General features: G+C 45.4%; 1 long non-coding RNA gene across 3 annotated transcripts in view; it reads right to left on the bottom strand.

Annotated features, from left to right (window-relative positions):
• LOC112952156 overlaps positions 1-20,456 on the bottom strand; it is a 39,550-nt gene that overhangs the window by 13,826 nt on the left and 5,268 nt on the right. Inside the window, exon 1 of one of the 3 annotated variants that reach the window (XR_003250334.1) lies at positions 16,620-16,682. The exons of 1 other annotated variant lie outside the window; for it this stretch is intronic. This is a non-coding gene — a long non-coding RNA (uncharacterized LOC112952156). Of the gene's footprint in view, positions 1-7,658; positions 7,717-16,619; positions 16,683-20,456 lie in introns of those variants that run through there. One more of the 3 variants, XR_003250336.1, reaches the window with a different exon arrangement.

The following is a 20,456-nucleotide window of genomic DNA, read 5'->3' as shown; positions in this document are numbered from 1 at the left end:
GGAGAGAGAGAGAGACGGAGAGAGAGAGAGACGGAGAGAGAGAGAGACGGAGAGAGAGACGGAGCCATAGCCTTCTCAGCGGCTTTAGTGCTGGGTAGACAATGGTACCATCCAATAACCGAAGGAAGTGAAGCCAGATTTGGAGGAGTCTTTAGGCAACAACAACTGCGTCCACATCAGCAGGAGGGAGCCGAACACCTCCCAAGCTGCAGAGGTTTCAGACCTGCAGCACGCACGCACCACGTGTGCTCTCTCCGTAGAGGCCCATCAGCTGCACGCCCCCCGCTCACGCTAAAACGGGAACTTTAAAAACGCTAACGTAAGCCTTACAGAACATTRAAAGGGCTGTGAACACTGAATGAGATGCAAAATGATCATCTTAATAAGCTTTGTAAAATACGCCGCTGCTTTTTAGCTTGGTTCTCAAGGAAAGAGTCTAATGCAATTATTCCGTAGGCTTGTGTGTTCTCATCACTTTGGAACCTGCAAGCTGATTTCAACTCAGCGTAACAGAGACACGGAAACTTGGACAGTTTTCACTTCTCTAGACTGTCAGCTACAGGACAGAGCCCTTCTTGGTGTCCTCCCTCAAGTGCAAGCTCCACATCGCATGAGACACTAGAGACTCCCCATGGTTTAACACGTGCCCCATTGGAGGAATGGGAGCCTGTAAGAGCTTCCATCTYGCACCCAGCTTCAATGCAAGTCTGTAGGAAACAAGCTTCCTTGCCATCATAGTTCATCTAATCACCTATCTCACTTATAAATGCTAAAAAACACTTCAAATTTCATTTTTTTCTCTGGGAAATTTAATTCTTTTCATCTCAAGTTCCCTGAAAATGGTTCAAATTTCCTTCGGCCAGTGATTACAAACTAACACCGTTAAGAGAAAAAAAAATGAGAACAATTTTCATTAGCAATTAAAGTTGCCGGCATTTCCTCCTCTCTCTCTGAGAAAGTCAAAAAAAAAAAAAAGAAAAAAAGAAAAAAAAAAAAGAAAGAGACAAGCATTTTAAGATAAAATTGGAAAAAATAAAATAAAAAACATTCCAGTCATATCTGGATGGAAAAAAAAAAAATTCAACCAGCTACAGACATTTGGCACCTGCCAACCATCTGACCTTGAAAGATCAGGCCAGGTTTAGTATGCACAGTACAGACAAGATTTTAATATATGAGTCCCATCTATATATAGGAACAGATCCATTTTCATTCTTTAAAATCAAATGCAGAAGAAAAACCCCAGTAAAGGCAGCATGTTGATAGTCAGCATGCTCTAGCAGGGCTGAAACGCCGACAGGGCAGGAGAGCCTCCACGAGGGACCCCATAAAACCACCGCTCTGGGGCACATGGTTTGAGCCAGCGGTTAGTGGTCAGCTCTCAACACACACTGCACTTGCCTGGCCATGGCTGTCAAGATGCAATTGATCTTGCTTGGACAGTCAAAGTTTGGAGCTGCCTTTGCTAGCCTCTAATGAAAAATGCATAGCAGCAAGCATTGGAAAATCCCTGACACGCAGCACCAGAGGGTACATTTAAATAATTCTATGAATATAGATCAATAAAGCTAATGTACTTATAGCCTTTGTATGAAGTGTTCAAACTAGAATAAAAGTCATCTTGCATTAGAAAGCCTTGTATTAATTCTTAGCACCTATTGTTTTACATATTCAATTAATCTTACGCGTCAGATAGCAATTCATACATGATACTGAAAGTATAAGACATGAGAATTTGTATTAGGAAGGCTAAACATCTTCATAACCAGGAGTAAGCCTGGACAAAAACATCTCTACAGAATCCCACTGCCTGTCCCGCGGGCTGACAGATAAGACCCTGTCTAGGCAGGAGATGGCTACACGATGGCTCAGCCATGCTGAGACTTCCACATCCCTGAGCCTAGTCCCCAGCAGAGAGAGATTTTGATGCCTTAGCAATAGCTCAGGACCACAAGAGTAAAAATCCCTGCAAAGGAAGTAGAACTGAAATGTGAACCTAACGGGAGCATCTCCAGTCACTGAAGATCCAACCATTTGCCTGTGATTGGCTTTGTGTCAAACAAACGAATGGAGAAGTTGTGGGATAACCTGTGAGGTTGGACAGAGAGCCTTTCCAAGGCTCTGTTGGGATCATTTGCCAAAAGCCTATTGCCATCACCTCTCACACTTAGCTTCACACAAGGGCTACTCATTGAACAGTTATTTTAAATTCCCTGGGGAATTTGAAACAGAAATCTTTTAGACCAAATAAAATATTACATTAGAGGACTAGACCAAAGCTGTCAGTACAGATTCCTGCATTTTCAATAACAGCTCTTATCTTGGGCCACCCCCGCTATGTTGTGAGGACTTGAGGGCACCGTTCTTACCACATGACAGTCAGCTTCGAGTTCTCAGCACTGCTGCAAAACCATGCCTGCTTCAAAGCTGAGTAATCAAATGCAGTAACTTCTTTGGAAAGGTAGGCCAAGATGATTAAGGCTTGGGGAGGAGAGGCAGGCAGCCCTTCAAAATATCCCCTGGAATTATGGAGGTCTTGACTTCTCAGTGCATGTCCCTCCTCAGCGAGGAGTCCCCAGCTCTATTCCTGCAGTGCATCTGACCTTAAACTCTTTCTGCTCTGCGACATCTTCACAGCATCATCCCTGGATGCTGTGTCCAGCTCATTAGAGTAGGAGGCACATGCTGAGCAGCCAGATATGTTATTGCTATCTCCCCCACCGTCACCATGCAATTACTTAAATGATATTTGGGTCTCTTGCTTCAGAGTAGACCATAACCTTTATTGACATTGTGGCTGCTGTGACATCCATTAATCTGACAGTGGCCCTCAACGCAGGCTGAGTGTTGTGATGAATCCGGTATCRCAGGGCTGCTCTGCTCCTAGTCACTGGGCACAAGAACGTCCTTCACCAGGGTGGGAACCCACAGCTGCTGGCACAGCATTGCTGGCCCTATCCGTATTTGGGGCAGCTCACAGCATTTAATTTCTGATTTACACAGCATTCAACAAACTGGCCACGTGTTCTTGAACACAATGGCATCGCACCATGTGTGACAAGAAAAGTATCTCTAGTGCTTGCACAGAAGTCCTATAATGGCTACCTTAAAAGACAAAGGAATACTTCAAAAAATGAAGACCTAGCAGACAGAGAAAACTGTTGATGCAGATCTATCTTAGCCTGTTAATAATATGATGSTAGCCTTGCATCTGGACTCATTTCACTTATGTATTAATCATGTGCATTTTATATAATAGGCCCTGTGTACTGCCACAAGGTAGGACACTCTTATTCCCACGCGGCAGGTTTAACGACTTCACAAGGCTAACAAAGCTCCTCTTTCTGAAAGGAGGCTGGATTTGGGTCCCTACCAAAGTGAGGTTCTCAGGAGGTAATAAAACACCAAGGAGATGCTATCTAGTGGATTTGGAGCATTTCATTCCCTTGAAAGTCAAGTCGACAGCTGATTTAAAGTTTCCAGCTAGGTCATACAAAAGTCAACAGCGGCTGCATCCAGCCAGGTTCAGAGTTTGAATATTTATGGTGTCAATCTGAAATCCAGATAACCACAAATAATCTAAACCCATTAACTCTCCCCTTCCAGAGGAGAAAGCTCTCTGGATGTTAATGCCCATATTGCTAGGGTTACCGTGGGATCATGTGCAGAAAGTTGTTTTTCTATTCCTTTTTTTTTTCTTTTTTTTTTTTCCTTTTTTTTTTTTTTTTTTTTTTTTTTTTTTTTTTTTTTTTTTATTTTTTTTTTTTTTTAAAGTAAAGGTTATTATGCATTGATGGCGATGTGTCAGGCAGTTCCCGCCAGATCAGACTGCCTTCCAGGAAAGCTGGCGTGAGCTTCACGTGATTGGAGCTGGTTGGAAGCACCGAGACACTCTAGCGCTCAGGTCAAATCCAGTCCACCAGGGAATAGCCTGATAAATTGCAGTCATCACTACACTGCAGTGCAGAAGTGCAAGATAATAATAATCACATCCTGGCCAGTGAAGCTGCCCACAGCACAGCCACAGAACAAGGCAAACACGTTTCTCTGAGCACATGTCACCAAGGAATTGCCATTGCCCAGGAGATGAAACAGTTTCACTATTTAGTCTCAGAAAAAAAAGTGGGCCTTTCTCCACCCCAGGACTCAAGGACAAGAGAGAAGGGTATGAGGGTCCCAGAGCTGAACTGCATTGCAAATAGCAGGCCTTAGGCTGCTTGAGCATCTGACCAACCTCCTGCATCACATCACAGGTACTGCAGCTGCCCAACAGAGGCCCAAAGATGAAGTGGAGAAGCAGAAGAGAAAAAATAGGTCAACTGCCATAAATGGGGGCCCTTCCCCTGTATTATCTGGGCCAGGGCCAGTTTGGCATCCCAAGAGAAAGCTCCAGCTGAACAAAGAGATCCTTCCCTGTCCCCGCTTACCTACCAGCTGAATCAAGCTGTGACCTTACATTGTTGTGACATGCCAGTCCTCTGGGAGGCCCTGCCTGAAGCGTGGTACAGATCATCCTGAAGAAATCCTGCAGCATGCAACATTCTCCAGCGGGTTAGAACAAGGGTTTCATGAACAGGAACCTGTAATAACACCCCAGATGGGAGCCATCCCATGAGATCTTGGCTCACTGCCGCTGGCTTTTCGGCAAAAGCTCCTCAAGGAATCAGTCTTGGAGATTTCTGCTGTGTGTTTGCATCTCCATCAGCAATTTGTGTGGCCCAGCCTTGATATCAGCTGTTAGCCCAGTCTTTATGGTTTCCCTATGCCATAAAGCATAGAAAGGGAAGAAATATTTCTTAAAATAAAAAAGTGCTGCTGCTAGTTAGCTGATATACTCAGGAAATCTTCTTGTTGCGAGTAAGCACATGCAGGCGAGAAAATGGAAATAAATGTACGTGGACCAACATGTGGGTATGCACGAGCATGATCCTTCCAGATTTTGACACGGCCACTACAGGGACAGTCCCACACAGATTTACATGGGAACTGCTCAGCAACACATCTGCTGGTGCTTGCCAAAACCTAACCAGCTCAAAGKATTTGCCAAGTCCCAGGATGCTAAGGCCAAAGGAATCAGCAGGACACTGGTAAGAAGGACAGAACAACTTGAGATAAGAGCAGGAACAGAGCAAACTGAAAGGGTTATTTTGGCAAATATCGTCCTGTGTTGTGAGAGTCTCCTTAAGACAAACTCACGTTATCCTCTGCTGCTGAAGAAGAGTTAGCATCTGTTGGTGAGTCTTAGGAGGATTAGTACAAAAAATAGAGTAAAAGTAGTTTTGTAATTGGCTTCATGGACATAGAGAAACTTGTCTACACATGGCAATAATTTCCATTTATCAACACAGTCATCAGAATGGCTGTTCAATAAAATCAGTGTTTGAAACAATACAAAATAATGCTTTCCCATTGACTCACATGGAGGAGCAAATGTTGAAGCCTCAGCTCGTGCACCTCTTCTCCTGGACTCTCCATCCACTAGCATGTGGAACCCCACAGGCCAGTAGAAAAGCAGGAAAGTGGCTGTTGGCTGGAAACATTCTGCTTTTCCACTTAAAATGAGGTATCTGTAGCAGACTTTCCTTCTACTGTCCCAGCACCCAAGCAGTTTCARGGAATGGTCTTGTCTGATACGATGTTTTATGCTATAAATGACAACAGTTCTTGGGGGTACCCATGACACAACGAGGGACCTGGAGGTTTGAGCAGGCAATGAAGGAGGAAGGCAGGCAGAGATTGTTCAGCAGTAAATCATTCAACCTACTGCACGATTGTGAAATTATGTTGAAAATTGATTCATCTGAGAGAAAAAGGAAGTTTGTTCCTTCTGTTGTAATAGTAATTTGCAGTGTTGATATGTGTGTCTATTTTGACAGATTTGCGGGGCAAAGTTAAGCTTGAGTGGGTGGCGGAAGTCATTCGGGGTGATAATAAACAAACAATAATTACAAGGCAAAACCCAGGAATTGGCTAGATACCTTAATTATGCATTTCCAAACTTTCTAAACATTTTTCTAAATAGGTATTTTCAGAAGGGAAAATATTATTTTATGGTTGGAATGCCATCAGAAGATTACACGGAAATACCAGTATGCAGAGGGTAATTACAACTTGTTTCCTTTGGGCTCGGCAACATTTAGAAGAGGAATTTCCCCCATTCTCTTCCCATAACAAGTAGCACGATAAGAGGAGTCCAGACCAGGGCCAGTTAGGCCAGGCCTAACCAAGATTACCTGCACAGAACATCTTCCTAGAAGAAAAGCAGGGCGGTGACAGCTTGCCAGGACTTGAAGCTTCAGACCCATTGACTGGGTGTTTTTCCTGAGCAATTGCAGAGGAATCAGGGAATCTTTCTACAACTAAAGAGCTCAGATTTGGGAGGTTTCCCAAAAGGCCATGTCAGTCCTATTAACAGTTCACCCATTTGCTCCTTTTTGCCAAGCTCCTTCTAAAATAATCCAAAATCTGAAATCCAGAAACAAAGCATCCAGCCACATACACACAAAACAGCGTTCTACTTCAACCTACAATGAAACGTTTTCATGTTCTGCTTTTTCATTTCAATTTAAAGCAAATCCTTAGGATCTGAAAGAAAACGCTGTATTTGGAGTTAAACTGAAATGTTCTACTAGACAAAAACTTCTTCCCCAAAGAGAATGTTTCAGGTCAAGCCAAACCACTTTTTGGAACCGCCAGCAAATTTCGCGACAATTCTTTGTGCTACTGTAATTAGTATGAATGGGCTTCCTTAGCACCATTGTTCCCGGAGCAGCTGTGCTACTTTGATGAATACCCATATTTTTGTATGTAACATGCATTTACTATGGCCTGCTTATAAAGTTTCGAATYATACACTCGGGGAGCAGAGCAGAAATAATATCAAGAGACTGGGACGATTAATCACAAACCACAAACAAAGAGAAAAGACAGGGATCTTGTCATGGGACACTGGACGAGAACTCAAAAGACCCAGCTTCAATTTTTGGCTTGGCCAAAGGCTGAATTGGGCAAGTGAAAAATTGTTCTTTTGCTAGCAGGCAAAAGCATCCACAGATGAAATAACTTGCCAATTTGTCTATTTAAAATCTAAGATTTTCCTCCAATGACAGTCCTGCCTATTCATCTGCTGGTGCAAGCAGGTAGAAATGTTCCCCAACATAYACATATGCAATTTATAAACAGACTTTGTAACATCAAAACACTCTACGAATCACTACTGACCCTTTCACATTGAAGGCTCTTCATATTGAAATATTTTTATTCTGAAAAACCAAAATGTTGCAATATTTCTGAGATAACAGTTTACTTTTGCTCATCTTGAAATGACTTTTACTACAAATTCAATTAAAATTGTATTTCAAAACAAAAACTTCAGTGATATTCTTAAGCCTCATCATCTTCCAAACACCTTGAGTAATTTGTTTTATAACAGCAAAAGTGAAAGAAGCCCAAAAGCCAGGACAGCAGCTGCCGCCCTGGAGCTGGCAGAGCCCTGGGAAGGGCTGCGCATGGAAAAGGAGGCGCCTGCACAAGATCCCTTCAAAGCCTTGTCATTCAGAAGCTAACTCTGCTGGGAAGCAGCAAAACAAACCCTTTTTGCAGTAAACGTGGTTCATGGAACCGCCAACACCATAGGCAGCACGAGCACCTGCAAATACCTGGAGATAACAGAGGGAGGGTTCACGGAGGAYGGGCATGGGCTCCGGCCATCCGATGTGCTGCAATATAGAAAGACCAGAGCTTAGGCAATGTCCACATCTCCTTATTCATCACAAACCTCGGGATCACCCAAGGATCTCCAGTTTTTCCCCAAGCCCCAGGCAGTGCAAATGGGTGCTGCAGSTGGCCCACAAATACCCTGGAAAAGGGAACAGTCTCTCCTAAACAAGCCTCATTGGTTGATACCCCAGTGCTCCACAAATTGCGCTTCCCAAAACCTCTCCCAGCACCAGGAGTTGGGTTGAAGGCAGGAGGCAACAACTTGAATGGATGAGGGGCCAATAAAAATAAAAGAAGCCACACAGAGCGCATGGCTGTACAGCTAACATTTCATTTCCAAGCAGGATGTTTTTTCAGAGGGCCCCATTAATTTCTCCAAGGTCCATGGGACTCACTGTCTCCCATCTGTCTGGCAGAGAAAGAATATAGTGCCCTGCCATAAACACTTGGAGACCTCAGGTCTCCTTCTTTGCTCCCTGCTCAACCTGCTGGTTAAGTCACTGCCCCCTGCAATATGGACACATTAATAATCAGTGCTATGAAGGGAGTTCAAGGCTGATTCATAATTCACCTGTCCCAAAAAGGCCCTCAGTTTCTTAGGCCTGAGGCCATAACTTTAAAATGCAGAACCTGTCTTAAAAAAAAAAAAAAAAGGTACTGTAAACAGTCCTTGCTATTCACACACAAAATGACATTTTCTGAAGTATTAATGAACCATTTTTAAAGCCCCCCCTCAAAGTTATTCCTGGCAGTAAAGGGGAAAAGATGCAAGCTGTGGAGTCTGTGACTGCATAAGGGAAAAAGCTGTCGGATCCCATCTGTCGATGAGAAGGATAAACGATTGCACGCATCTTTCCTCTGCATTAGCTCTCAGCCTCGAGTTTGAGGAAAAGGAGCACTCCCAGCTCCCGCCTTTGGGTGGAGGAGGCAGGGATGACAGCAACCAAGAGTTTAATCTAGGTAGGTTGTCTGCTCATGGTGCCTCCTCTCAATACTGACCTAACATTAGACCTGGGATCTCATACAAGACTCAGAATTAGGTGCAAACTGAGCTGGTGAGAAGGAAAATGCCTACTTTGCATAACAAGGACTGATGAGACATTCCCCTCCACTGAACATCGCAGGACGGTGAAAAGTGGACCTTGACCAGCCACATTGGGCCAGATCCTCCCATGCTGCCTCTGAGAGACACCGGTGAGAGCTGCCCGGACGCAGGGTCTGGACAAGAGGCAGTCACCCCATGGAGCCAGGGCGAGCTGAGCGCACCTGCATCCTGGGGCCTCTAGGAAGTTGGTGACGGGAGAAGAAGGGAGACGCACCTCTGGCAGTGAAGAGGGAGCAGGGCTACAGCAACATCAGCCTAATCTGTATGTTGTTCATGGTCTTGGGGAAATCCAGCTTGGATGGGCATTCTCTCCTTCTAAGGAAATATTCCTTCCTTCTTACCTGCAGATCCTTASTAACCCTCCTGTTTGTCACTGCTTCAAATAGCTTTTAATTCCCTTCAGTCTGTAGCCCTTTCTCAAGGCTTTCCTCACATTTCTAAGATGTGGGGCTGCCTTCAAAACATCCCTTTCATGAAGAAGCACCCTGAGCAGCACATACACCACCCCCTACTCCTGTTTGCAACTGTCATGACAAAAAACACAGGATTTCCTCGAGGATAAAAGAAATACTATCAAATCCACTCTGAACTCTTGTCTTGTGCTGGAAACAAGCTGGAACATGCAGCAAGTCCTATCATAATAACCAACCACTGCAGATCTTCCCTCTACATTGAGCCTTSCAAGAGACATTTACAGCTATCAGAGAAAGTGAGACTTGAAATTAGAGAGCAGTACAATTATAATTTTGGACTACACAGATTTGCACCTGAACACATGCAGGACTGGTATTTCATGCAATAGGATTAAGAGCTTTAACATTCCAGCATTCCTCCAAGGTCACTAAAAAAGAAACAGACCAGAGAGCTCAAAACCAGKAGAGATCTAAAGATCAAGGCGGTGCCAAGAAAAATTGCTAAACCAAACTCAAGATTTCTCCAGTCTCCTAAAGATAGCATTAGATTTAAAGTAAGCAACTTGAAATACATCTTAGATGTTTTTCGCCACCTTATCTTAAGCRAACTTTTCCTAGTACAAATATCATCTCACTTCAGAATCCAGCTAAAATCCACACAGATTTCCACAGTCAGAAAAGCAGACAAATGCTAACCTAAATATTGAAGGTGCTGAGAAAGAAGTGGTCCACATTTGGATTTTGGTTTTCTTTTGGAAGGTTTTGTGGCCTATTGCCATCCTGCACCTCTCAATGTCACGGTGATGACAAGGTGGGACTGTGTGTTCAAGGAACAAGTGSGCAAAGCCGTCATCAACCTCATTTCCACATGCCCATGGGCACAGCAAACGGTGAATTCCTGCAGATCTGAGCAGTCAAGATTTCCATCCTGTTCTGTCAGCATCATTTCCCTCAGGCCTATAGTGCCATCCCAGCAACATGGAAATCCTGTTAGTGCTCCTGGAGTCTTGAGGACCTCCCAAAAGCCAGCAGACCTCTTCTGATGGGATTTGCCCATAATTATAGTCACATCCTCTAACTGGGGAGTCATCAGCCTTCAGGCAATAGCTGTTGTCATTCCTTACACTGTGTCATCTATGTGTAAGACGACAGATTTTATTTAAGCAGCTCCCAGGTGAAATACTGCTCAGGACTGAGGGAATCTCTCTCACAAAGCTTTCTTGTACCTCCCTGCATCAAAGCTGGGACTTCCCAGATAAATATTTGAGTCAAAGCATACTGAAGGTTGCAAAAGGACAGAAAGGTCTCCAAGTCATGGCCTTGTTGTGAACTGAGAGTAGAGTTAAACCAATCATCCCGTCCTTTTGCAGCAGTGACATCAATGGCCCTTGTAGAAGAGGCAGAGAATCTTGTTCTCTAACCTAGGTTTCTGAAAATCCTTTCTCACATTAAACACATCTGTTTTGAAGATTACTGTTTAACACAATTCCTCTTTAGATGTGTTTGAATGCTATCAGATTGAAAAGGAAGTGCTTGTACCCTGCAATGCAGAGGCCCTTTACTGGCTTTTGGAGGGCCAGACCACAAGACAGCACAGAAGAACTTCTGCAACTCTGTGAACTCAGCAATTAGCTCCTAAGCCCAGGGAGTTTGTCATGATCCCATCGCAGGCAAACAATAACACAGAAATGCAGCTTGGAGGGGTAGAAGATTTATCAAGCTGACCATAGATGTCTTCCTCATTTTTTCTTTAATAAATTCAGCCTAGCTCTTGGCTATGTTCAGTATCTTGTCATGGTTTTCATCCCCTTGCAGGAATGCCTCCCACCTGCAGACTTCAGGCCCTTTGCAGACCTGGAGCTATTTATTTTCTTAGCAATTTTCCTAGCCTTGTTCTCCCATGAAACGAGGGGCAAATAGAGGCACAGCAAAGCGAGTTGTCTGGCCCAAGTTTGCAAAAGGGAGAGAGACAGGACTATTCACTCGGCTGGACTGAGCTGATTTGTACCAGCTATTTCCTTATCTGTACTATGAGCATCAGGGGGGCTTTTGCTCCCTCTCATGAATAAGCTGTTTAGGAATTACTCGGATGCTCTTTACCATCAGATTTTAATCACCAGGAGTGCCTTCCTTGTGGGACTCCATGGAGCTGTACAGGCAGCAAGCCAAGTTCCTGAGAGCCAAGCCTCATCTAAATACACACACCGATTATTCTTAATAACGGCAGGCAGACACCAGCTCGGCTCCGATCTTATCTCCACCTCCTATTGTTTGTATGGCCCAGAAGAGCACAATGTTCCTATCAGCATTTCCACATCCCAGAGGTCCTCCAAAGAGGGCAACCTCAAACTCCAGGTTAGAGTTCTTCCTGCAGACCTTGAGAAACTCCTGAGAAGAGCAATGTCTGCAGGCACACAGGCCTCTCCGCGTGCGTTCCCCAACGTCTAGCGGGAAAGGGCCGCTTGGGCAGCCAGCTTTCCATCCTGCAGGAGCACAAGCCATCAGCAACAGTAGGCCGCTGGCAGACGCCGTTGCCTGGGCTAATTGCATGCCCATCCTCTTCATTCCCCACAAAATTCCAGGCAGGCCTTCCACTTTGGCTGACATTCAAAACTGTCACCTCTTTGCACACATTAACTTGGAGGCCTCTGTCATCCCTCACATTAAAATGCTATCACAGGGAGTCAGCACAGCTTGACTCAGCCAGCTAAGGGGCTGGCTCTGGCCGCACTGCGGGGACAGCTGATTCACTCTTGACATCCATGGTCAATTTGACAGTGATGGACACGCTACTTAGGAGTCATTTGCTGATCTCATTTCCCCAGGTGGGAGGTCATGCCATGGAGCCGCCTTCCCTGGGGAGAAATGGCAACTCTTTCCAGCCTCTTCGGGAGTGGAGACAYGCACGGACAGGCTTCCCTCGCCTGCTTGCCGAGCAGGAGGCAATCCGCAGAGACTGACAGGAACCCGCATGCAGCTATCCAGTCCTCTGCTTTGGGAGGCTACTGGGGGTGGGTTTGTTCACAGAGAAGCATCTTGCCCCAGAAACTCATGTCTGTGTCTGTGGACTGCCCCATGTTCCTGCTTGACTATGTGAATCTACGTTACTCCTTCCCTTCCGTTTTCATCTTGGTCAGGACACAGAAGCAGTTTCTCTACCGTCTCAACCACTGCTTGCATTTTCTAAGCTCGCTTGTTCTTGCTGGCTTCGCTGTCAAAGACTACAGCTCTGTAACCAAGACCCACCTTTGCATCCCCACAGGATCTACTCGCTGCGCCCTGCCCTTCCTCATTGCAAAGTAAAGCCGAGAAGCCATGTTCAAAAAGCTCCAAATCACTTGTTAAAGGACACACACATSCTCCTATTACCAGGAGGCCTTGCTTTGGAGATGCAGGCCCTGTCATTATTGCTGCACAGGCACCAGTGCAKGCAGCAACAAAACAGAAAATAGCCAACATCCCTCACAAGACCCAGATGAGCAAAGCTCCAGGAAAGACAGGACTTGTGAACTTTCATCTTCCATCACAAGTCCCAAGAACCACCATAGATGCCTCCATTCCTGAGGAAGGTTAGTAAGGTATATGTAGACTTCAGAGTATTAGTCCCTTCAGATCCTACAGACCCCATATGCACACACAGCGGGTGGCTAATTCAAAAGATGCTGAATCTAAGTTGTTACACTCCTCCACTGGACTGAAGGCCACTCAAAAGCTGCATCTGCAGATGCCCAAACCATTACTGCTGCAGCTCTGTGCCCACAAAACAGGAGACAGTGTTAGCTTCCTCTGCTTCTGCAGCCTTCTCTCAAAATAAATACTACCTGCAGCTCATGGGGTGCCAGGTAGGTTATTCTGGTGTGTAAATTCCATTTAAACCAGGCTAAAGTAAGCTAAACTGAAATAAATGGAGAAATAGTTAAAATAAGATTGAAAAGGCAAGYTCCTTTAAAGAGATCAAGTTACAAGCTACCAGAGCTATAGTTCTCCACATCATTATATCAAAGTAAAGGCAAAGCATTTTTTGTTTTGTTTTGAAGTGCATGGAGTTTAGAGCCTAATTACCAAAACATATCCCTTCCACCTCTTATTGTCCTAGCACAGTGTCACTGGTAACATACTCAAATCCCAGGGCTGTAAAAGATGATTACGGCAGGGGAACTCAGCCAGCTACCACTGGGAACCTCTTTCCAGCCCTTTCCAGTTCTGGGAAGACTGAGCTGAGCCCTGTTCTAAACACCCTGTAAAACAGATGTCTTATACAGCGTGCCCAGAAGGCCTTCCCCCAAATTAGGCTCTTTTGGATCAGACAAAGGGAGCAAATTCCAGCATTTTCCACCCCTTGCAGCGAACATTGCTCCTCTGAGAACAAGGTGCAATCCAGCTTGGAGAGTGCCTGTCCCCACAGCTGTGGTTGCCTGGCTTGGGGACAGTGACACACTTTGTTTCTGTCACAGGTGCCACCTGTTTCAGATGAACAAGGAGACCGAAAGTTTCATTCCTCCCAGAAATGTCCACAGGGAAGATGTGGTGAGGCCCTCTAAGACTTTACCTCTCAAATATCACCAGACACCAAGGGCACAACAACATAATTACATCAAAGAGCTTGGTCTCTCGCAAGGCTGCTACACATACCCACCTCCCTGTGTTGTCCTGGTGGGCTGAGTGAGACCATCCTGATGGACAAGTGGTAGATCTGCTGGCCCTCACATTGCTACCACGCTTACTACCAACCAGCAAAGATCTCGGAAGGCCTCCACAGCCCAGCTGTGATCCACCACCCTCTTCTCCAGCCAAGGTAAGACAACAACTGCGCTTACTCCCTTGGACAGCCGCTTGCTTGTTCAGTCCTTTTATGGGGAAGATCATTGTATAAAGGTCTGGTAGATTACTCAGTTTGCTGTTCCAGACTCCAGCAGAAAGAACTTGACCTGTGTCCTTAGACCCTCCTTAGTCATCAGCCTGAGCCATTTCTCCCCTCCTCCCACCACCCTCCTCTTTTATGGAGCAGCAGCAGCAGCAGAGCATGGGGTGAGAAGTCAAGGGAAGGACAACTTGACTGATGGAGCTCAGGTTGTGGGGTCAGCGCAAGGCGTCGTGATCCAGGCTCAGACAGAGCCATTTCCTCTGTGATTTTATCCGCTGCGATTTTTATCTTTCGTCTGTTCACACGTCATGCCACCTGGACATAATACAGAGCAAGCCGAGAGCTCGCCTCCACACTTAACCCATTCCCTGCCTCCYGGGAGAGCGGGAGGTCGCAGCTTGKGGGTCTGCCAGGCAACAAGGGGCTTTTCTTCTTGTACCTGCAAACAGCGTAACAAGTTTCCTTTTTTATTGTCTCAAACATCTGTAAGTGGCAGGTTTATCCTTTTCTGCTGGCCCTTTGGCCAATGTTATGATTTACCCACAAATCTTACATTCTTGACAACATTCATTAGATGTGATGTTTGGTATTTGTTTTAGGAGAGACATTCTGGTTTCAGTTCCCACCAGGGTTGCTCTCTGTGCACACAATCCTAGAAACTTAAAGCGAGGGCTCCTTCAGGTGATAGTACAGATGTAAAAGGCAGACAGAAACAATTTCCTCTTGCTAAACAAAAGGCATTCAGACTTAGCAGCTGATTATATAGATCCAACGCAGAAGGCCAGAGCCTTCTGCTCCAGCAAACCCAAACCAAGATCACAGGTGGAACTAGGTGGCATTTGACATGGGCACGGTGTTAAGAACCAAGTTATACTACGGTATACCATAAAGAAAGAACATTTTGGATTTCTACAGAAAAATTGGCAGCAACATGTCTGTCATGTCTACCAGCATGTCACCTCACATGAAAAACTCTTTAAAGGCAGCTGAGAACTACCACCCCAGCTCTGTATGTGAAGACTAGCAGGAAGGAAGGAAGGAAGAAGGAAGGGATACCAAAGCTAGGACTTGACCCAAACTCCATTTCCCCAGCCATGGTATGTGATACCTCACTACTTCATCACCAACATCCTCTTGTATCCACCAATCAGGCAAGAGTCCCAATGTCCTCACGTGGCATCCCCAAAAGGACTCTCCATTCAAGTCATTATGGAACCAAAGCCTATGGTCTAAACAGGATACAGCTTCATCAGGAGCCGCAAGGGAGACTCAGTCAGTACAACAAAGTGAAAGGGTCTGCAGGAAGCATGACAGCCCCCATAACACCCATAACACACCACAGCTCTCCCCAAAACAAGACCCACATTTCAGCCACTCAGCATTTCCATGCTGCCTCCAGAGCCTGGCTTCCGCATCCTTCCAATTCCACTGAGATAAATTACAATTAGGTGGGACAAAAATAGAAATTGTTTTGAGAATGGGATATTTTAAGACTCTTAATTTTTTTTTAAGGGTTTCCTTATTTGTTTCCTTTCTGGCTCCTGGTGTGATAACAGGAGTTATTGAGACAGGAGGTCTTAGGGTTATTTTTATTTTGTGGCTTCTTGAAATCCAAAGACTTCACTTTCTGAACTTGGCATAATAATCATCTTGACAAAAAAGTATGCCCATACATACAATAAGATCTTTTTAGGTTTCATGTGTGGCTCCCAGCAAAAGTCTGTGCATTGTGAGGTGAATGATCCTTTCAACCTAAATCAAAGCATCTTAGGAGAAGCTATAACAAATAACAGTTCTGGTCCTCTCCCAGCAAAACAATGGTAGAGGGCAGGAATAACTTTGTTTTTCAAAAAAGCAGAGGCTCAGTGAACACATACAAATGAATTTCAAAAGGTTAAATAATTCCCATGCTGAAAGTCAACTCTCTTTTAGACATTAAGAGACTCATTTATTTAGGGAAGTCCCTAAATCAAGGGCTGCCAAAAGACAAGTAGATACAGCAGGAGGAATCTTTCTATAAACGCCCTGCTCTCATACATTCCCAAAGCATCTGGTCTTAGCCACCATCAAGAGGAATCTACTCTGTTCAGACTGATCCAGCCAGTTGGGCAGGTCCTCTTTCTCTCRCAGGTGTGGAGAACAAGATATAAGACTAGTTTCAAGAGAAGTGGGCCCACTTACCTGTGTATAAGTGTTTGCTCTAAGACATGGTGTGTCAGCAGCTTGGGACAGGGACAGTCCCTCTGACCTGAGTCGGCACAACATAGCATATCTCTATATGACAAGCCACCACAAAAAAAAAAACAAAAAAAAAACCTACAAAACCCTACAGCTTTAAATAGGGGACTGTATATGTAACTTAAAATAGTATAAGAACTGAAGCTCCAAGACAACACCAACCCCAAGCTCTACACCAACTTTGAACAAACTCTGACATGCCAGAGAAGGAAATATCATCTGTTTCTCCCTTGGACAGGAGACTGAATGCACAATGCCTGTTCAGCTTTCATATACCTACACAGTCTTCAGCTTTCTGGAATCTTTGGAGATTTCCCATTGCCAGCAACTTCCTTTCACTGTTTGCATCAGTTGCCCACACTGGATTTGCCCTTGCAGCATAACCTACAAGACAGAAATATTCCTTCACCACCAAACAGTTGGTGAAGTCACAAGTCACATACCATCACTTGTAGCATGTTCAAACACTKTCAAAATTCATGTCCTCAGATGCGCTTCTCTCTCCACACACATACACCAATTTGAGAAAAAAAAAGAAAAAAAAAAAGAAAAGATAACATAAAAGAACAAATGAACCGTGAGAACAATCAAGTGCATCTTCTCCTCCTGCGCAGGGGATACAGACATTCCCATTCCCAACACTTCTTTCCAATATGACCCCTTTGGATTTTACTCTTCAACAACCTTCTTCCAAAAGCCCTGAGTATTTAAGACATCCACAGAAACTGCCACCTCAGGATCCAGATTTTCACAGCAAGTTTTGTGCTGTAGTATCAAGCAGGAGGTAGCGAGCACTGCTGTCTCTGTACATGGCCAGAACCCCATGGAGAACAGGCAGCAAATCCAATCCTGAACCCAGCTCTTTTCCACCCCTGAAGCATCAGACTATCGTCCTTCCTAGCAAGCTGTCAAGGGAGCCCTCTGGTAACATAAATTTGGGGGTGCCCTTGCTCTGTGGTCAGCTCCAGTCAAAGACATCTTATCACCGTCCATTTCCCCATGCGGCACAAATTCATGTCCCTATCATTAAAGAGACACATGGTTTATTTACTCATTACCATATCCAGCTGTTGGCTTTCCTTCTCCCCATATTTCAGGGTAAGTAGTGATTTGACATAAATAATACCCCATTCAGCTACGGCCTGAAAGATATTGTAAATATAAAAAAAGTCTTCAGCTCCAATAGCTTTTTTCAAGTGCTCCGTCCAAACCCTACTTAGTATGGGAGTGGGGGGAGGTTGGGGAAGAGAAAACCCAACACCATTACTTAAATAGCCCCATTGAAAATGAGCACAAAGTGAAATATGGCTTTATTAAATAGATGGCATTACATGGGGAATGATGAATCATTTTTTTTGGGGGGGGAGGGATTACAATGGCATACGACCTCTTCAACTGTAATCATCTGCCTCCTATTCTGAGCTGCCATCAGGTGTGCTGTCCTCCCTTCCAAACACATTAACACCAGCAGCTGGGGACCCGTGGGCATCGATGCTGGGGTGGGCACTAGCAGACGGGTACGGGAAGAGGTCGCTCTCCCACTCAAAGCTGGAGGGGACTCTGCTCCTTTTATCCCCAGCCTTAGATGGGCAGGGGAGAGCTCRATGCCTCCCAGGCAGAGCAGGGGTCACTCCAGATTTCTGAAGTTTCACACTTGCCCTCCTCTTGAAGCAGGACTTGCGCGTTCTGGCTCTCTCCATAAGCATCGACTCATCGAGCAGCCCTGTGCTCTCCTCAACAAAACCGGCCAGCCTTCCAGCCCCTCCACAGCACCGAGGCTCTGCTTCCCTCAGGGGACTCCAGCTTCAACCAGCTTCTCCTGGAACTGCACTGGGGCAAAGAGATAGAAACACAGACACGCGTGGAGCTTCGAAGCCTCGTGAGCAGAGAGGAGGCTGCGGGGGATTTGGGGGTTGCATGTCTCAAGGCAGATCCTTTCTATGCCCATTACAACACTTTGGGACATATAGGTGGAATTTCAAGAATGAAAGTAGAATGGGAGGTCACAGCATGCAAGACTGGAACCACCGTGGAAAAGGACTCCGGACAGCACCAAGACAAACCTCTTTGGGAAACACAAAGCTCTGCTTACCCACAAGAAGAGCACATCTCCATCCCCAAAATACAACATACCTATTCAGCTGTTTCTTGGTTCTGGAGTCAATCCCCAACACCAGCCCGCATGGGACAAAGTAATTCCTGCCAGGAAAACAAACATTAAGCAGCAAGGCAACAGCTCTCTTCTGAAATCTTGGATGTTACCTCCAGGCTGACATTTGCCTCTGGATGAGGTAACATGAGTTAAATGGCAGAGCCACCACGAGCCACTGAGGGAGGCAGAGCAGTCCCAAACATACATCTCCCAGGTAGGTCAGAGCTTCCCGCTCTGCTGCACTGGAAAACATTTAAATCGGTGCAACTTGGCCAAGTGGGATAGGGTAGATCTGTGCCGCCCATCTCCAGGTTCCCACAGGCCTGCAGGCATTGCCATGACATTTTTCCACATTTTTTACCTCTCATCTTTCTCTCCAGGTTTGCTTACTGCCTATAAATAACTGAGAGCATGACATCTGTACACCCAGATAAAGCGGTGCTGGGCCACGGCCCCGCATAAGTCAACAGCTTCTATTTTTGCATGTTTGGTGAGAACCACGTGTCAGCTATCRAGAACACACACAGCAAAGCCCGGTGCTCGGATCCCCGCTCCCCCTCCACCTTCTGCTCAGGCAGACCTCAGGCAAGCGCCCGGCGGCCCCATCTGCTCATCACCTGCTAGCATTTGGGTAGCAGATACGTCAAACTCTCAGCTCACGTTTTCACACGTAGGAGTTTGCTGTCTGAGTGATGAGGCTGTCTGCACTCCCATTGTGCTTTGCCATCGAGAAGACTTTTCAGAGCCTTTGCAAAATACTGCATGCCAGGAGCTTCTACGTAAGTAATCAACCCCCTTTTCCCCCCAGTTTTACCGACTGGAAAACTGAGACACAGAAAGAGGGCAAAAAAGAGCAGAAGACCTGCTGGGTCTCCTGCTTGGGTCCCCTGCACCCCTGGATCTCCCTTCTCCCTCTGAGACATTCCTTTCCTTCTGCTCATCTCTACAACTCTGGCTGCATCAGAACAGAAAGCCCCCCTTTTTAAAGAAAAGAAAAGCTACAGCAATAAAAGTCCTCCAAGAAAAGTTGAGCTCTGGTCCTAGCCCATGCTGGTGGGTGCAGAGGTCTAGAGGCTCTTAGGAATGCCAGTCAAACTGTGGGAGGTCAGGGGCCCAGCCTCCTTACTTGCCTCAGCAGTAGCAGATCCCCCTCATCAGGAACAGGGGATCTCTGAACACCAGCACAAATCAGACAAATCRACTCAGGGAGATTCATCAGGTCCCAGGGAACCTAGTTTGACCTCTCGGTGTCTAAGCACACAGAAAAATTAAATCCAATGACTAGGAAACTGGCAAGCAGACAGCTTAACTTCAGTTTTTGCACATCAAAATCAATGACAATCATTTCTCTCCCCACTAAAACTGCTGCAAAAGCATTGACTCTAATCTTTAAGAAAAAAAAAAACCACCCCAGATTTTGCCCTAATCTAGAWGTGAGTCAGCTTTCAAACCTCAGATATAAAAAAGGGCACATGCTAGGAAGGATGTGGGAAAAATAGAGGGTTAGATTCATCAGGCTCCTTTTGGGTCATGCTAAAATTACTACGATTTAAGTTAATGAATAGATTTCCTTTTGTTCCAGCTCAGCTTCTTTCTGTAGCATTACAGTCCTTATTCTGAGCTGGAAGCAAGCACTTTTGAGATAAAACAAAGCTGAGCTTTCCTTTAAATATTACCACCAAGACCTCTCCATAACAGTATTTATAAAATAGCTATTAAGAAGGGAGCGGATAATAAAACCACATCTGCAAAAGTCAGGGACCCTGGTTATAAAATACCAACAACTAAATTTGCCTTTCAACACAAATTTGCTTCCCACTCACACTGCTCCTTTCAAAGCATCTTTAATGACAAGGCCACATCCTGCTTTGCCCTCAGGCCCTGGTCTCCCTCAGGTTGCACATGCAGCAGGATAACTTTCAAAAGAGGCTCCTGAGACTGATGCATCTCYCCACACACTGCCAC

Source organism: Nothoprocta perdicaria, unplaced genomic scaffold (assembly GCF_003342845.1).
Source record: "Nothoprocta perdicaria isolate Ctin4 unplaced genomic scaffold, notPer1 scaffold_392, whole genome shotgun sequence".
NCBI lineage: Eukaryota > Metazoa > Chordata > Aves > Tinamiformes > Tinamidae > Nothoprocta > Nothoprocta perdicaria.
Note: the sequence above shows the minus strand (reverse complement) of the source record. Positions and strands in the feature narration are given on the sequence as shown.